The 16954-nt window shown below is 44.0% G+C and overlaps 1 protein-coding gene across 1 annotated transcript in view; it reads left to right on the plus strand.

Annotated features, from left to right (window-relative positions):
• The window catches only part of LOC146180358 (beta-1,3-galactosyltransferase 5-like), a 277397-nt gene that overhangs the window by 646 nt on the left and 259797 nt on the right, over nucleotides 1-16954 (plus strand). The window lies entirely within an intron of this gene.

Here is a 16954-nt window from a genome sequence, read left to right on the forward strand (position 1 = left end):
TGCGTCGCAAAATGCAAAAACAATAAACGCTATTGTTAAACCCGAACACCGTGACAAAACTCAGTTCTAAAGCTTTTCCCACATGCAAATGGTATTTCAGCGCTCAGGACTTGGGCAACCTTACCGCTTCGTTTCACTGGCTCACATGTTTTCCCGTCACGCGGCTCCGTACTATAATACCTCTGAAATCCGCGAGTGCGGGTTTCAATGGAAGCTTCTCAGATAAACTAGCAACTAAACGCACTAATATCACCATGAGTGTTATGACTGCGCTATAACTGTTGGGCTGTTAGCGTTACAAAACAGCGGTCTGAAACATACAGACCATGTCAGGTTTTAAATTAGTGCCTCGCTTGCGGCAAAGAAGACATGCATTTCATTTTTTTTTTTGTGTGTATGTTACTAATTCTCGAGAGCCCCTGGATTTGCTCTTTCGACTTTCTAACTGGTTTGAGCAGATTATAGGCAGGATTAGCTTTCCGCAGCTTCTCCGCTGGAGCCACGTAGGATTATGAATAGGGATCGACCACTTGTAACGCAGTTATTCTGTGACGGGTCAATTTTGTGTCACCTCTCGCTGAAGCGCATGTAAATGTATTTAGCGGTCATTCTTACCTTTTATTGTCTAGTACGGTGGCACAAAGGTATTTTTAGGGTCATGCGAGTTCAGATGACGCGCACACAGACTGCAGAGAATAGAGGAATGAGCAATAGTGACAGCATGAAAACTTAAACGGCAGCAGTGACAAATAGTTCTTATCATAGAAATAAGCTCTATTATAGTCACTGCTGTAGTGATTTATAGGAACCTTTCTTGTTTACGCAGAAAACGTAATCGATCTGCATTATCAGTCTCACACAGATGCATTTGGCAGAAGTTTCGGCCCGCGCACGAATTAAGCAGGTGAAGGAAGGGAGCTGAGACCGGTGTTCATGTGACGAATTGCGACCGCAACAATGTCTGACGTGTAAACATTAACTCACCTTGGTGCAGTTATTCAGCCTTTTCCGTATGCTTCCCTAAGGCTGAGAAGAAACTATGCTGGGTGGCGCAAGGTTAGGAGCGAAGCGAAAAATTTATTTTGACGTGCTTCTCAAGACACGGACGACGCGCCGCTCATCGCTTGAAAACCTCGGTGCAGTAAAACATGCTGGGGAAAACCTGACGTGAAGCAAGTTGCGAAGGACGTTGTAAAGGACACAACAAACGCATTTTAGGTAATAAAGAATCAAGACAATGGGTCGACTAAAAGCTACAATGTTAGAGAGAAGCGAGGCTATCATTAAATCGAAGGAAGTTCGTTTCTAGTGCCTGCTAAACACAGAGGTACGAGCAGAGTGCAGTCATAATGATGCAATATACACCCGGGGACAGACCAGGCGCCCGCGTTCTTAAGGAAGCCAGGAGTATGAAGATAGATCATATCAGCCTGCTTCGTTGCATGGGCAGGAAACGGAAGGAGAGAGAGAGAGAGAGGGGGGGGGGGGGGGGCTTAAAGCTAAAGCTCTCGTTGTAATTATTCATGTTAATCGCAGACAGGCAACGCCGCGAAATGGAGACGCTGTTGCAGGCCTCGCTGGTTCTTTGGCACAAACTTCGGTTCAGCGGCAGGAAACAACCTTCGTTTAAGTAAGCCTATATATAAAAATTGTTAAGACGTTTGCGCATAGTTTACAAGCTTTGCTAGTGCAGAAAAATGTATTTTTAAATTATATTTAATACTGCATAAGGATACACAATAGCGACAATTGTATGAACCACAACGCAGCTTATGAGGCTTCTGTGATCGTGCACTAGCTATGCGAAATGCAGACTTCTTGAACTTTGAGCGCTGCACTAAGCTCTTTCAGAAAGTCACACGCAGGGTGGCACCTCCTCTTCTTCAAGAAAGTTTTGAGAAGCACTACGTCCCTAATCTGGATTTTCCCTTTCCTGATGTGCTGCTCCTTATCTAGTGCCCCGGTATTAATTAAGGATCAGTGCACCAGGAATAAACAAAGACAGGAAGATTAAACAGGCGCAGAACTGACAACCAAATTTTCTTCAGGAGCGTGTCGGAGTAAATATGGTGCACAACACCACAACATACGCAAGCAAGGCCGGTTAAGATACGGACCTCCGGCACCTCTAATCACAATTGGCATTCGCTGGCTCTTTGTTCTTTATAAAAAGCTGAAGGAACGTCCACACGTTTCAAGGAATAGAAGATGTGCTCGCGCATGAACTACCTGCATGAACGATTCCCTTCGCCTTGGTAATCTCTCCGGTAAATTTGCATCGAGGTTTGATGATATCTTGCATTATGTTTGCGTGATGTTTGATGATTGACGCTCGCGAGAATCTACGCCCCGTGAAGTGCGCTTCGTTAAAAAAGAATTCCGCATTTCTGTTTTTCCGGTAGACCCTGATGTACAACCTGCTTCTGCAGTAGATGACTAGTTACATGATCCCTAGTAGGGACTGATTTAATCTGGAAGGCAGAAGAGAAGAACTGTTTGTTTATATAAGCACTGAAATGATGGAAGATGGAGGAAATTAAATACGTTTGCGAAAGAGGGAGAGGAAAGATCATAGGCAATACTTTTCAACATGCTTTTCAAAAGAGACTTCACGCGGTCATGCCATCTTTGAGAACAATATGCGAACAATGCGATGCCATACCTTACAACACTGTGTGCAAGTTCGTGCATGACTTTTTTTTTTTACCGCAAAAGGAAGAAAAGATTTAACTATAAACAATAACCACGCCGTGAATTGTAATCTGCTACAAATATGTGTCTAGTTATTTTATACAGTAAATACTTTCCACTGGAGTACAATGACAACCTTTATCGCAACTACGGTGCGAAAAAAAAAAAGGCAGATTCATTCAACAGTGTTGTCTTTCAGAGATTTCTAAAACATACCAGATTAGTTTTCTGTTGGGTTATGAAAAAGTCATTCGAAGAAAACCAATTCATTGCATTACAAATATTTTCTTGTAGTAAAGAAACGGCTGTTTTGTACGAAATGTGCTTTGTTAGTAGAACCGTATCGTCAACTCACTGAAAGATTGTGGAGTTGGAAATTCCAGACGCGGACTCAATAATAAATAAAACGAAACGTAACGGTGAAAGAAGGGACCCATGTGGTACTCCTGCTTTCCAACTCTCTCGGCTGCTAACGCCTACGCTTATATCCAGAGCTACGACTTGCGATTGATCTTGTAACTAACTGTTCAAAAGGTCGTGGAATGGCTCCCTAAATCCAAGCAGATACAGTTTTTACAACAATATTTCGCGGTTCACCGTTTCGAAAGCATTGGTAATATCTAAAAATAGGCAGCAAGCGAATAGATTGTGATCAAAAGCCGCATTCAATTCATTCGAGAATTCTTCGAGGAGAAAAAGCATACCGCGGCCTTCAATAAAACCAAACTACCGGTCCGATAGAACACAACTTTTCTTTTTTTTTTTTCAAAAATGCTATCATGCATTAAAGCAAAACTCGTTCTATAATTTGGGAAAGTATGGGTAAAATTGAAATAGGGCTATAATTCTCAAAGTTCTCTTTATTGCCACCCATATACACACGTTTCACAATTGGAGTTGTTAACATACTCGGTATTGCAGTGGTCTCTAAGACTCCGTTAAGGATGACGATAAGGATATTCTCAAGAACTTCAAATTTTATTTGAAGCAAAGATACTGAAATACCGTTATGACCAGGGGGTTTATTACGTTTAAAACTTAACATTATGCGTGTCAGGTGTATTGCCGACAGGTGTGGTAACAGGCAGACGCCGATATGGTATTTGTCAGAGAATATTTGTCGTATGTCAAGGATGAATGAGACTGTGATACACGTGCAAAATGTTTGTTGAATAATTCAGCCATTTCCTGGCGATCACACAAAATCATCTCACAGACCCTTCTAGTTCTATTAACGCCTCTGACATGATTAATGAGTGACCAGGTTTTGGAGGTGTTTCGGGCACCTAGTTTAAACTGTTCATAATGATAATATTGTTAGGGACGATCAAGAAAGAAGAAGCGGGCAGTGGCGCGGACAGGAGCGCTCGCGCTAGGCCCGGCAACATTTCGTTAAACGTAATCTCACTGTCATCGACCATCTCTCTGTCCTCTGTTCTCCTGTTTTCATCGGCTTGCCGCTTCGTAACATTTGGTTGGAGGTACGGAGTACCTCATCATCACCCCCTCATCTTGGCCCGGACGTCGGCGCCCTGCGACTTCTTGCGCCGTCGGCGAAAGGTCAGGAGGCGCTGCATGGATGTTCCCCAGCCTGCCGGACCCAGCAAGACCTTGCCGTTCCTCCGCCTCGTCCCCCCGTCCCCCCGTCCCCACGCCCCGACCACAAGACACGACGAAGGAGAGACTGACCCGAGACGGGCCACACATGACCACAAGACACAAGAGACCCGAACGACCATGTGTGACGCCACTGACCAGCTGTGCCGACCAAAGACCCCACGATCCAAGACACCGCTACACTTCAAGACATCCTCCCCTGCCTATGCCATGCAGTGCATGCCTTGGCCTCCGCCATCGAGTCGTAGGAACGTGTGGCCCGAGAGTGTCCTAGGCAAAGGTTCGCCGGGAATCATCGTGCCGGCAAGCCGTTCTATTCTTTCTTCCTCTTCTTCTTCAAGCATCCAGACACACCCATCGTCATGTCATGGAATCATCAACATCGGTAAACTTCCTCGTCCACGATCAGGACGATCGCTCGGTGGCCCCGGGTCATGTTACGGACGATCAAGAAAGAAGAAGCGGGCAGTGGCGCGGACAGGAGCGCTCGTTCTAAGCCCGGCAACATTTCATTAAACGTCATCTACCATCACCATCGGTCATGTTCTGTCGTCTTTCTTCATCGGCTTGCCGCATCGTAACAATATTATATAGTGAAAACTTGGAACTGAATCAAAGGATGTTTTGACGGAATACCACCATACAGAGAATACTTCTGCATGACCTGGCACCGTCAGGAATCTCCTGTAAAACTTTACGCTGGATTATTAAGAAACGAAATAAATTCCGAATATCATACGAAAGAAGTATTTAATATCTATAAACGATCGAAATAAATGCCGAAAGTCTATAAACAATGTTTGTGAGCATTTCCGAATTGCGCAGTCAAAATTGTAATCACGTTCAATATCTAAAGTCTATAAACAATTGAAAGAAATATCGAAAGTATATAAACAAAGTTTGTGAACATTTCCAAACTGCACAGTCAAAATTGTAATCCCATTCGATATATTCAGCATGCAGAACCAATTTTGGGAAAGCTCTCGAAATAAGTTTTCAACTACCGCTCTAATGCGCTTCATTAAATAACTACAAAAAGTTCATCTTGAATCCGGTTAAACAAATCAGGAATCTAAGCACATGATATCTCTCCACTGAATACGGTCAAGCGGTAACAATTCTAATGCAGTAATGTTAATGTATTTTTGTTTAACCGAAATACCAGTGTATGTGTGCATGAAAGTTAAACACACATAACTAGAAGTTCCCCGCTTCCAAATGTAACGCGCATTTTGCATCCGCCGCCAATTTTCTGTTAACTCTGAAAACAAACTACTGCCAATTTATTTCATACCGACCTGGAATTATGATCAAGAAATGTGCAAATGCCGGCTCACGATTAGCAGAATAAAATTTATTGAAATGTAAACCATAAAAATGTCAGCTTTTGTCCCATATAGATGAGAAGATCCGACGTTTTTAAATTAATCTTCCTTGGATTAATACACAAACAGTTGGCTTCGTGCAAGGTGCTCTCAAGAGTAAATATATATAAGGCAGTGTCGGCGAAAATAGGTTTAATTTTAGTGCGTGTATGCAGTTATGCAGTCGAACTTTAATTGCGCAAGTTACACTGTTCACCAATGAATATTACCCATTACGCTTTGGACTGAAAAGGAATGAACGTTTTCGCAAAACTTCGTTTGCCTTATTTTTGGCGCCACCTGTACACCAGGGCTACTTCGTTCAAACTTCGAGTTTCGCTAGCTTGTAACGGCTTTCTTGGAATTATTTTCTTCGCAGTTTTAAAGACAAGCACAAACGAAGACAAGGAACACCCGCGCGTGACACTAGTAGATGTCTCTTGTATGTCGTCTTTATTTCTGTCACTGTCTTAAACTGCCCAGAAATTGATTCCCAAATCTGGGCAAGTACTGCTTGTCTAGTTCATTGGCAGAGACCGCTCAAACAAAGCTCGGCATTGTTTTACTCCTTGGCCTACTAAGTCCCCGCAGCCTCACCTTGCGTTGAGCCTTTTTATTCGATGTTTCAGAGCTTCGTGCTTTGATCCCAGCGTCTTCTCTGTTTTACTGTCATAATTGCTTTTCTTACGCTCGAACGTGCTGAAGGAATAGCCGACTTGTTTCCATCATTGCACGTGCGTAAACATAACGTTTTCAACCTAGTTGTATAGACTAAATCGAACAGAGCTAGTTCCATTGTGAGAATGTGTCGTACAAGCACCGGTTTATGCCTACCCGACATTGTGATGGTTAGGTTCGCAAGGCATCCTATGCGATCCGCGCCTTTCACATTCTTTCCAACTTTTCTCACTACTGGAGTGGACGCCTTTGGGAGCACCTCGACTTTGATGTCACCGGCGATGTTTTCGTCTCCTCAGAGCCTTTTGATGTTTCCTGCGCGCTGTTTGGCAGCCTGTGCTTCCATTTTCCAGCTTCGCACTAGCTTTTAGTGAAGGGGAAAGTAAGAGTATAATGTTGAATTCTACATTATGCGCACAACATGTAATTTAATCGCTCCTGAACATCACAACGTCGCATTTTGCCCTCTGTGCAGCCTGTTCCTAAAATAATTATTTCCTAAATATCCCAAGTGCCAAAACTCTTGTATTTTGCGTAATATAAGATCAATAACACTTATCAATGCATGTGTGCTAATCTGTGGCGCAAAGCTAATTGGCGTTCATAAAAAATAAAAGGCGCAGAATTTTGCACGTTCAGGACAGCTTTCACTATACAACACTGGCTTCGCATTTTTTTTCTCTGAATAAAATAAGAGCGAGGAGTCGTCCTTGAGCACGATTCTAGAGGAAATGCGATGACCTAAATGTAAGGAAATATGTCTTATGAGAGAAAAGGGCTGTGTAACGGAATGTTGCGTTTATAACGATCCATGATGCAAGCAGGTGACAAGTTGCGTGATGGGGACAAGTCGCGACGTTTCACCGTCAGATTCGAACATAGGTACGACGAGACCTTTTTCATTCGAGCCATGAGAGAACAAAGGAAAAATGTTGAGAAAACGAGAAACAGGAGAAGAAGGCAGAGAAGAAAAAATGAAAAAGTATGCAAATAAGGAGACGAGTAATGAGGAAACTGAACGATGCCTTTGTGGGCAGAGAAATGGACAGCATGGCAGTGCAGATCCCGCAAGAGGTTTTAACGAAGCAGTAACCAAGTTCATCCAACTTTTCTAGTATGTTTCTGAAATACATCAGCCAAATACATCAGCGCCTCACTTCTAGCCACCTCATTGCGAAACTAGTATAGAGCGTTGCAAAACGCACGTCAGTTGGCACGCGTTGCGGCTGTAGCTGCGTAGAAACTGCCTTAGTTTCAAGCCTCAGAAGAGCGTGAGAGTATTGGAGGCTGGTTGATTTGCACACGCTACAGAAAATTTTAATAGGATAAAGCGAATGACTGACTGCTAACAGAATATATTTTTATCACCGTGTCATCATCTCTGAAACTTGTGCAGAAAGTTATTTTTCCTGTCTGAATCTTACTTTTTTACGCACTTATATTGAGCGGGAGATATACCTAGACATTGAACGTTAAATTGTAAAATTTTCCTTTGTTATATTTTGCTAAGAAAGGCAGCTTCCAAAGAACTAGTGCTAATATTATTTCAACCTTGCCTTTTTTGAGATGAATGCTGACTTTAGTCAAGGTTATAAGCTCTAAACAAGGCGTGAATCACATCCGGACCATAGTCACAAACATAGTCACAAAGTCCTTAGAATTGAAACACAGAAAAACGAGCCCAAAATACCGTTTACGTGTGGCTGAATTTGTGGTGTTTGTGTCTAAACATGTCCAGCACAGAATATGGCTGTTACCGTCGGGTAAAGATCATTATTAATTTTAGTGCCTCAACCGGTGCTCTCGCCGGGGGGCATCATGGCACAAGGTGTTGTCAATACACAAAGCGCGGTTGAACCACATTTCAAACACTTCACCCCATAGAAGCCCACACCATGCTAGGAAGGAGCTCGCACCCAATGGGAGACATAACCCGGCAGCACTTCCAACATAGAAAGGCAGGTGACGAAACAACTGCTAGTTGGCTGGTATGAAAGCTGTGGCGGTTGGTTTACTGAGGTATTTCTGAAACCTTCACAAGTGCACAGTTCCATCCTCACTACTTCCCTTTTTCACTATTGTTGGTTATTCTATTTCCTGAAGGGTGCCTGTCCAAAATTATCATATACCAGCTTAGTTTCCAGAACCTGCACCTCAAGAAACGGGGACTGCTTTTTGTAATGATCCTTCACGGTATGCTCGTTCTTTAGCTTCCTTTTGTTTTTTGTCCTCCAACTTCGATATAGGAGTCAAGCAATGCCGTCGCATGTTTAGTTACAGTCCATGACGTCACAAGTCCCAGCAATCAAAATTAGCAGGACAAAAATGCGATGCTTGAACGTGGTCGTTACAAATTACTCTCCCCGCTTATCTTCCCCGCTTTACTTTTAAGCGCAGGTTAGTTACAGTCCACGACATCAAAGTCCCAGCAACCAAAATTAGAAGGACAAAAATACGAAGCTTGAACGTAGTCGTTACAAATTACTCTCCCCGCTTATCTTCCCCGCTTTACCTTTAAGCGCAGGGTTAAGAAACGGGGAGGACGAAGGAAGAAAATCTGTTGCTGGCGGTTCCGTGTGAGCGTCAAAATCTGAGTTCTTTGTAATTCACGGCGTACCAGCCCATGCACAAATGTCCAAGAAGGCTAACAGAGCCATGAAACACATTCCTCGTTTGTCGTTACACGACATCACACCCTTTATTGCTACACCCTTCCCCAGGGCTACAGCGAAGCCTTCGATCGGCTTTACCTCTGCCTCGTTGGCGGCAATCGGAGCGCCCTGCCTGCCCTCCGCGTAGCGGCGGTTCTTGACAGCCGCTTGACACCTTTTGTTGTCGGCACCTTTTGTCTCCCACTGGATCAAGGCCACTTGTCTGCGCAAAGGACTACAAGGCCGCCAGCAGTGCGTTCTAGCGTCACTGCCACAGTCAACGACGCATGCGCAGCGGCTAGGAAATGACGGGCCCAGACGCAAATAACGAACCACAACAGATGTAACACACTGGGTCGCATACACTGTTCCCTTAGTGCAAGTCACTTGGCCGATTGATTGGATTGACTGATTTTATTTGATGGATTGATTGTTTAATTGATTGATTGATTGGTATTTTTAATCCGGTTTACTGCTTTGCATAGATTTGCGTGCTCTGTATTTGGTGCTGTCCTCAAATACATAAACAATTTGTTGAAGCTTATTGGATGTATGAACTATTCCTTGTTGATCTGGATGTTACGTCACTGATGTTACTATATATGATTCGTCCGCACGCTTGCGTCTGATGATCCCGACTCATATCTTTCATACTGCAATTTTCATGGATTATAAGCCCTATAAAACCGCGGCTTTTTGTAACACTCGCAATGCTCCTGCGTCGTTTAGAGGAGCCTTGAACAGCTTTCCCGAATTATATTACTATCGCGCAAGCTTCGACGAAGCAGTGCGGAAATCGAGAGCGGGAACGAGTACACGCATCGCTCATACCGGTACAAGGAGCACTATGGGTGTGGCTTTGCTGCATCGCGCGAAGCACATTTTATGGCACAGTTCTGAGTGTGTTATTGTTGCGTTCGAATTGTTGCTGCGCGTTTATGGCTCTGGACTGCTGCGGACATTCGGACATTGCAATCATGATGGTAGGCTCCGAGTGCGTTTGTAGCGTTCCCAGAGAGTTTCTTTTAATGAATGATAACTAGTCACTGCCCGCTTAAAATTTTTACGTTGGTGGATTGCCCTAAAATACGGAGAAAGATCATTCTTACTTCGAATTCTTCGTCATTTCAATCTGGCCAGGGCATCCGATCAGCTAGAATGTTTTGATTGGCTCATTTAGTATGACAATTGCCTCAGATATGTGGTGGTAGTGGATTCGAACCCCAAATCAGGAAGACTTTTTTCCTCAACTACGAAGTCTCTGTGGAAATCGCATAGCTTTGCTTTCCAGCCCTATGTCTGAGCTTCGGTCGGCGCTCTCTCCAAATAATTTTGCGCAGGTAACTATTGCAAGTAATTTCATGGGAATTATGTTTAGTTTATCGATATCATGTGCTATATCCGGTATCGCACGCACTGTTTAGATGATAAAATCAATTAGTCGTAGTTTCTTGAGGCTCCGACGCATGTTCCTTCTATACTCCGTTTCATACATGAGGTGCAACGCAGCGAAAGCTACGCAAGTAGTCTGCAAGAAAAAAAGGAGGCTCATCGCTACGCGCTCGTTTTGTGGCCAAAAGGTTCCTGCGGAAACGGGCTCTATTCCGAGCATACACGTTTGCAATAACTTGCTTCGCATGCCTAGACATCTTCGCAATACGGATCTTATAGAAAAAATGCGCACCGAATAACCATTTTCTCAAAAAGAGATGCTCAGCGTGGATGGATGGATGGAATATAGGAGCGTCCCCTTTGAAACGGGGTGGTAGCACAAACTATGATGCTCATTTTTCTCCATATATCCTAATTATTGATTTACAATGGTTAACTAAACCATCATTCTAATAATTAAATTTTTGTTCCTACATTACTAACATTATGTCACTTCTCTGCTTTTAAGCCACCAATCTTCTAGTCGTTTTTTGCTAGTTTCCACCGCTGGTTTATTCACCCGGCCACTGGTATCTCTAAACACCAGAGCTTCAGGAACAGTGATTGCGTCTGCATCAACTTCCGGATGGATACCATTACATTGGAGTATAATATGGTCAATTGTTTCACTGGAGTTTCCACATATAGCACATGCGTCATCTCCATTGTTAAATTTCTTTTTGTAGCTGCGTGTTCTAAGGCGCCCTGATCTAGCTTCAAAAAGTAGGGCACTGCCTCTTGAGTTACCAAAGAAATCTTCCTTCCTGATCTGCATTTTCCACTTACGGTATAATTCCACACTCTGCTTCTTTTCCATCGAATTTATCCAATTTTCACCTGCTGTGTTTTTCACCTGTTGCTTAATGCTCTTTATTTCTCCGTCCTTGTGACTAGCATACTTACTAGTTAGTTTCCTAGTTCTGTTTCTCCATTGTGAGTCCACGCTTTTTAAGTACAGGTATTTAAATACTTTAGCTGCCCATCTGTTACTGTCCAATTTCCTCAGGCGTTCCTCATATAATATTTTAATATAGCGTGGAGGGCACAGCCAGCGCCATCTAGTGACACAGCTGGCAAGACTGCGGGGCAGCGAAAACGCGACACGAACGAAAACGACATAAAAAAACATACAAATTCATCGAATCCGATTCTTTCTCCCTAAAAAAGGTGCTCTTTATGAAGTTGATGGCAAATGTAAGATGTATTAAGCTTGCAGACAAAATAACTATTATTTCCTCTCGTAATGAGCAGGCACTATTTTTCATCGTGGATGCGGAGAGCGCAAACAAGAGCTATAGCTTTTCGCAGTGTTGCACTTGTGTGAAACGGAGCATAGGTGTTCAGAGTAACAGGTGATTCATCTGGGTTCTCCTATGCAGCCGATCATTGGCAGAGGTAGTTTTACATTATTCAGAACTGAGTACCAAGCGACGTTTTCGTTTCTGTGCAGCAGACGATGGATATGCCCTCTCCCTAACAATAATCTCTCCTCTTTTTCATTTTCCAGTGCATCAGTACCGAGTTGTCTACGCTCGCGCGATATTGCTTAAAATTCGGAAAGCTCTACACGCCTAATAGTAACATCAAGAGCTCTTTCACTTGTGTGCACTGTCATGAAGCGCATGCTTATAGTCGGCGAAAGGTGCACCATTTTCAGATCATAAGATATACTAGTCTGCGAGGTCACCCATCTGCGCAATCTAGGTGCTGCGCGTGAGCCAGTTTCGTCTTCCGCAGCTGCGCCGCACGCCCGCTCCTTCGGCCCGTCACCGGCCGAACCGCGAGCGACGCCATCCTCACAATCACGTGGCCACCAGCTGCGCCGGGCCCTCCTCCTCTGCCTCGCCGCTGGTTTAAACCGGTACACTCGCCGCCACAGGACAGCTGCTTCGAAAGATTGTAAACTGCTTAACTGCAGCTCGCTTCCTCACTCTAGCCATGGATGATGAAGCGTCTGGGCAGTCGATGTCCACACTCGGTCGCAAACTTCAAGCTGAATAGGAAAATTAGGTTGATGTAGCCCAACGCGAGGCCTTCCTCGACACCCGACACAGCGAGATGCCCGACTGGATAGTGCTGGTAACGTTTACTAGGAGCGATTTACTCTCGATAGCTGGGTTCAGCGGGGTTGAACCCCGCCATTTCTTTTATCAAGCCCTTACTTTCTCGGAACTCGTGTTAGGGTCCGCCTGACTACATTTCCCCAGGAGTTCATGGACTTTTTTGCCTCAAGGAAAGGAATACCCCACCGCCCTGCATCCACAATCAGGCTGCGTTGTTTGTTCATCGAACCGCCCTCGTTTTTTCGGCTATTCACTTTTTGCAAGCATTACTTTGTTTTCTTGCTTTTGACAATAAGCTTTCCCATAAATATCCACCTCTCACTTATGCCCAGTCCTTTAAATCCGAAACAAGAACTACACCTGGGCCCCATGTAGCAAATAAGCAAGGAGAAAGTGGGAGGGGCATCTAGTTCGAGGTTGTGGAACCCACAAAAACAGCTCGCGGAACCCTTGTGTTTCACGGAATCCAGTTTGAGAATCCCTGGTCTACACCGTTCGTAGTACAAATGCGGTTTCACAGAAGCAGGAACAGTTGGGCAGGTGTCATGAACAAGTTTCAATATGAAACACTAACACGACAGTGGTATATGTTCCGTGCAAGCGAACCTGAGCAGAAAAAAAAAAAAAAAAACAAGCAAAATAACGCAAATTTGTCGACTGGTATAGCACATGTAAGCGAAGATGTGCTGCACATTAACTGCAAATAAAATTAGTATAGTGAGGTTTTTCAAAATTAAAAACTAGACGGGTTTTGACGAAAAATTGGATTAAAACTTGTGGATTTATATTCGTTTCAAAGAGAGCTGTTTAATTTCGCACTGCAGATCTGTTCGGGGAAAAGTTTTGATGTTGATAATGCGAAATAAATGCATTCACAATGACAGGCGAGCTCACCTTTACTCTGGGACGAATCCATGCATAGAGTGCCGAGTGCAGAGGCGAAGCACACGATCTTCAGAATTGTCACCACCACTGATATCACTACGTTTTCGAGAAATGCCTGTCAAAATGTTCTAAAAATGCTCCAGTGCGGCGCCTCAGTGATTTAGGGGCTTGACAGCGGAGTGGGAAAACCGGGGTTTGAACCTGGCCTCATTCAGATAGAGGCAAAATCCTAGGCGCCCGTATACTGCTGAATGTCAATGCGCGTTAAAGAACTTTGAGAGGACGTAATTAAACGGTGGCCTCTACTATACGACGACGCTCATTGGTTGAGCCGCTTTGGGACGTTGAACCCATTAAACCAAACTAAACTCATGCCCTAAAACTAACAGAGTAACGAGACTGCTTCGGTCAAACGGTCACCGTGAATTCCCCAATCATGTAACCTTGTACTCATGTACTCATGTACTTGTATTCATGTACTCATGTAACCTTGTGAGAGTTAATAAAAATATATCATTCATACCTGCCTACCTAACTCTACTCCTACGCAGCTAACGTGACATCTTTCCCTGTTAGCACTACCGGCATTTGGCCATCTTTTCACAGGAGCGGTTGTCTCTTGCAAGTTCAGTTTCTATTCTCGATTTCAGCTACGCTTTCAGTGATTCCCATTGGTTTCTTAATCCGCACAGATCTCTTCGCGTCTAAAGCGCAGTAGCTTTCCGTTGATTTTTTTTTTTTTATTTGGACAAAAACTCCATTTCGACGAAATTCGTATTGCTACGAAAAGAAACTGATAGTATATTCGAGTAACGAAATCCAAGGAAAGGCGCCGTAACTAGGGCAGCAGCGGGCCATGTCAGGATTGGGGTTTCAGAAGTGTGCGGAGATCAGGCAACCGCGCGTGGCTCAAAGCAGGGTTAATTGGGCCGATGCGACAGAGGCGTCTGCCCAGCAGTGGAACCACTTAGGCTGATAGTGACGACAACGAAGGCTCAATTGTGGAGGTCGCGCGAATGGAGAATAATAGAGGGTTTCATGGGTGCTATGCGAGAAACAATATGATCACTTATGCGGACCCAAAATCAACATTAAAAAAAAAAAAAAAAGCCCCCACTTTTTTTTTTTTACCCGGAGCCTTGGACATGTTTAAACACTGAAGCGCTGGTCAAGAATACTTATGATCCATTTACAAGGTCGTCTCAGGACAACCCTAGATCAAGGAGTTAAAGCAAACAAGAACAGAAATGTCTTGCGGTAGACTAACTAGGAATAAGCCCGCTTTCGTAGAGCGCAAAATCAAAATGACCTACGTCGACAGCGCCCCCCCCTCCCCCCCCCCCCCCCCCCACACACACACACATTGACCGACGTGCCTTGCTCCCATTGTGTTCCCGAGTGAACGGCGGCAAATTGCTGAAACGTGGGGACGCTCGGGCGAACACTAGAGCGAGAACGACACGAAGCAATAGGTAAAAAAAAGGAGGGAATATATATAGAGAAATATGAAGTAAAAAACAAGGACGCAGAAGAGAGAAGGCCAGCCTACACAATAAAAGGCTCCAGAGGTTTCACTGCCAACACAGCCACATACTTTCGTTTCTTTTTTTTTTCTTTTTTTTTTTTTGTTCGAGTTTCGTGAGCCGGATTGAACGTAGAAAGAAAACCTTCGGCTTCAACCGACCGAGCAAAGTGAAAAGGGGAGAGGGCTTACGAAAACGAAATATAGGCGCGGCACCAACAAAAATATTGATGCGCCGTACCGTACCTTTTGGATACTGAAAAAAAAAAGTTAATAAAACGTACGAAATTAGACAAAAAAAAAAGTCTGAGAGGCTAAAAAGCAAAAAATTTTGCGCTGGCCTTCAGAGGTTGGCCATGTGCGCCCAGAAGGTCAAAAATACGCACAAGTCTCTAGTACACGCGTGCCGCTGTCTTTGTGTCGCCAGGCAGTGAATGAAAAAAAAAAAATGAAATTTGGGCAGATAACAAAACTGTTATTGCCATTAAGAAAATTTCTGAGATAAAAGACGCGGCGAGGGTCGATTTTTCGGTTATTCTGATTCTCTTTTCCTCGTCCTGTGATACTTTCTGAGGTAATTCCCCTCTTTTTCTTCGGGTGCCTTCTCCGTCGCTCTCGCAACCATTAGGAGATTATTATGCACGCTTCGGACGACAGGCTCTCGAGGTCTTTATATACCACGCGTGGAACCTGGCGCGAAGTCGCCTGGAGTCCCCCTTTTTTTTTTAGCTCTTCTCGGGTTAGCAGCTTCATCAACTTTTCTTTAGCCCTGAGACACTTATTATGTCTTTCTCTTCAGCCCGACTCGGGGTGGAATTAATTTTTATAAAATTCGTCGCCTTTTATCTATTCATTATCGCCTACCTATGAACTTTTTTCGGAGTGACTAAAACGACAGTATGCGGTATTTTATCCTTCGTATATTTCATTCCTGTTTCTCTGAAAGGAGGTACCTGTTCCGTTGCGCGGAAGCCTCTTTTTTTTTTTCTATAAAACGTTGGTGTTAAACGATGCGAAGCTGTTGTGGTATTTTGTGATACACTGCGCATGCGCGTGTTCATCCGGATATGTTGGGAGTTTTCCTTTTTTTTTCTAGAAAGTCCAAAATGTTTAGACAAACTGACTTTAGATTTATTTTAGCCCTATATTAGGGCTACAGCGGACACAAGGTAAGAAGCATACAGTATCAATAAGTTCGGTAATTGACTGAATACGTTAATTACCTTTTTAATTCTTTTATTTTTCGGGGTATGCTGTATTTGCAGAATTATAGCTCGTCCTCCAAATAGTAGAGCCGCGAAAACAAAATTTATTATAAAAAATTGTAGCGCTCGTTACACGGCTCCCAAATGCAAGCCTAATAGGCAGCTTCACACAGTTACACGGCGCACGTGACGTAAATCGCTCCACCTAGAGAATTTCGCCACCTGAGAGCTAGACGGTGGCGCGGTGGCTTGTCAGTTTAGCTTCGACCGAAGTCTCACTGATAGTCACCACGTTGGTCGTTGCGCTTGCAGTCCGGCCTCAAAGCGCGCGTTGGTCAAGCGACCTGCACTGGACGCGCCACTAGAACTGTGTCACTGTGTGAAGCCCGTTGACCATTGTGCGTCGAATTGCATTCAGCAGGGATCAATTTAAATTCGCCGCAGAAACGTCTAGATAAAACAGCCAAGGAAAACTGCAAAATTCCGGATTAATACGGAAACAACTGTGCTTGCAATGCATGCGATCATTGCAGACTAATATCGGCGCATAACGCGATACAAAGAAAGGGGTAAAGGCGGGTGTCGCGGTGTCGGACATGAATAAATAGCGCAGAATCGATGTGTTCGCTAGGAGCACAGTGATAAGGCCGCATGCTGGCGGCTGTTGAAAACAACAAATAAAGATTGCAAAGGTTCGCTGCAGTATTTCTTGATACACACAAAAACACTAATTCACATTTTAAATACCGCAGTTTGGTTATTATTCCCAATGTGGAGTTCGAAGCCGGGAACAAGACCTTGTAACACTTTTTGAAACGAACAAAAACACGTTTTCTAAAGCTCCGCA

The sequence above is a fragment of the Amblyomma maculatum genome, chromosome 9 (genome assembly GCF_055883805.1).
Source record: "Amblyomma maculatum isolate TAMU_Amacu chromosome 9, ASM5588380v1, whole genome shotgun sequence".
NCBI classification, from domain to species: domain Eukaryota; kingdom Metazoa; phylum Arthropoda; class Arachnida; order Ixodida; family Ixodidae; genus Amblyomma; species Amblyomma maculatum.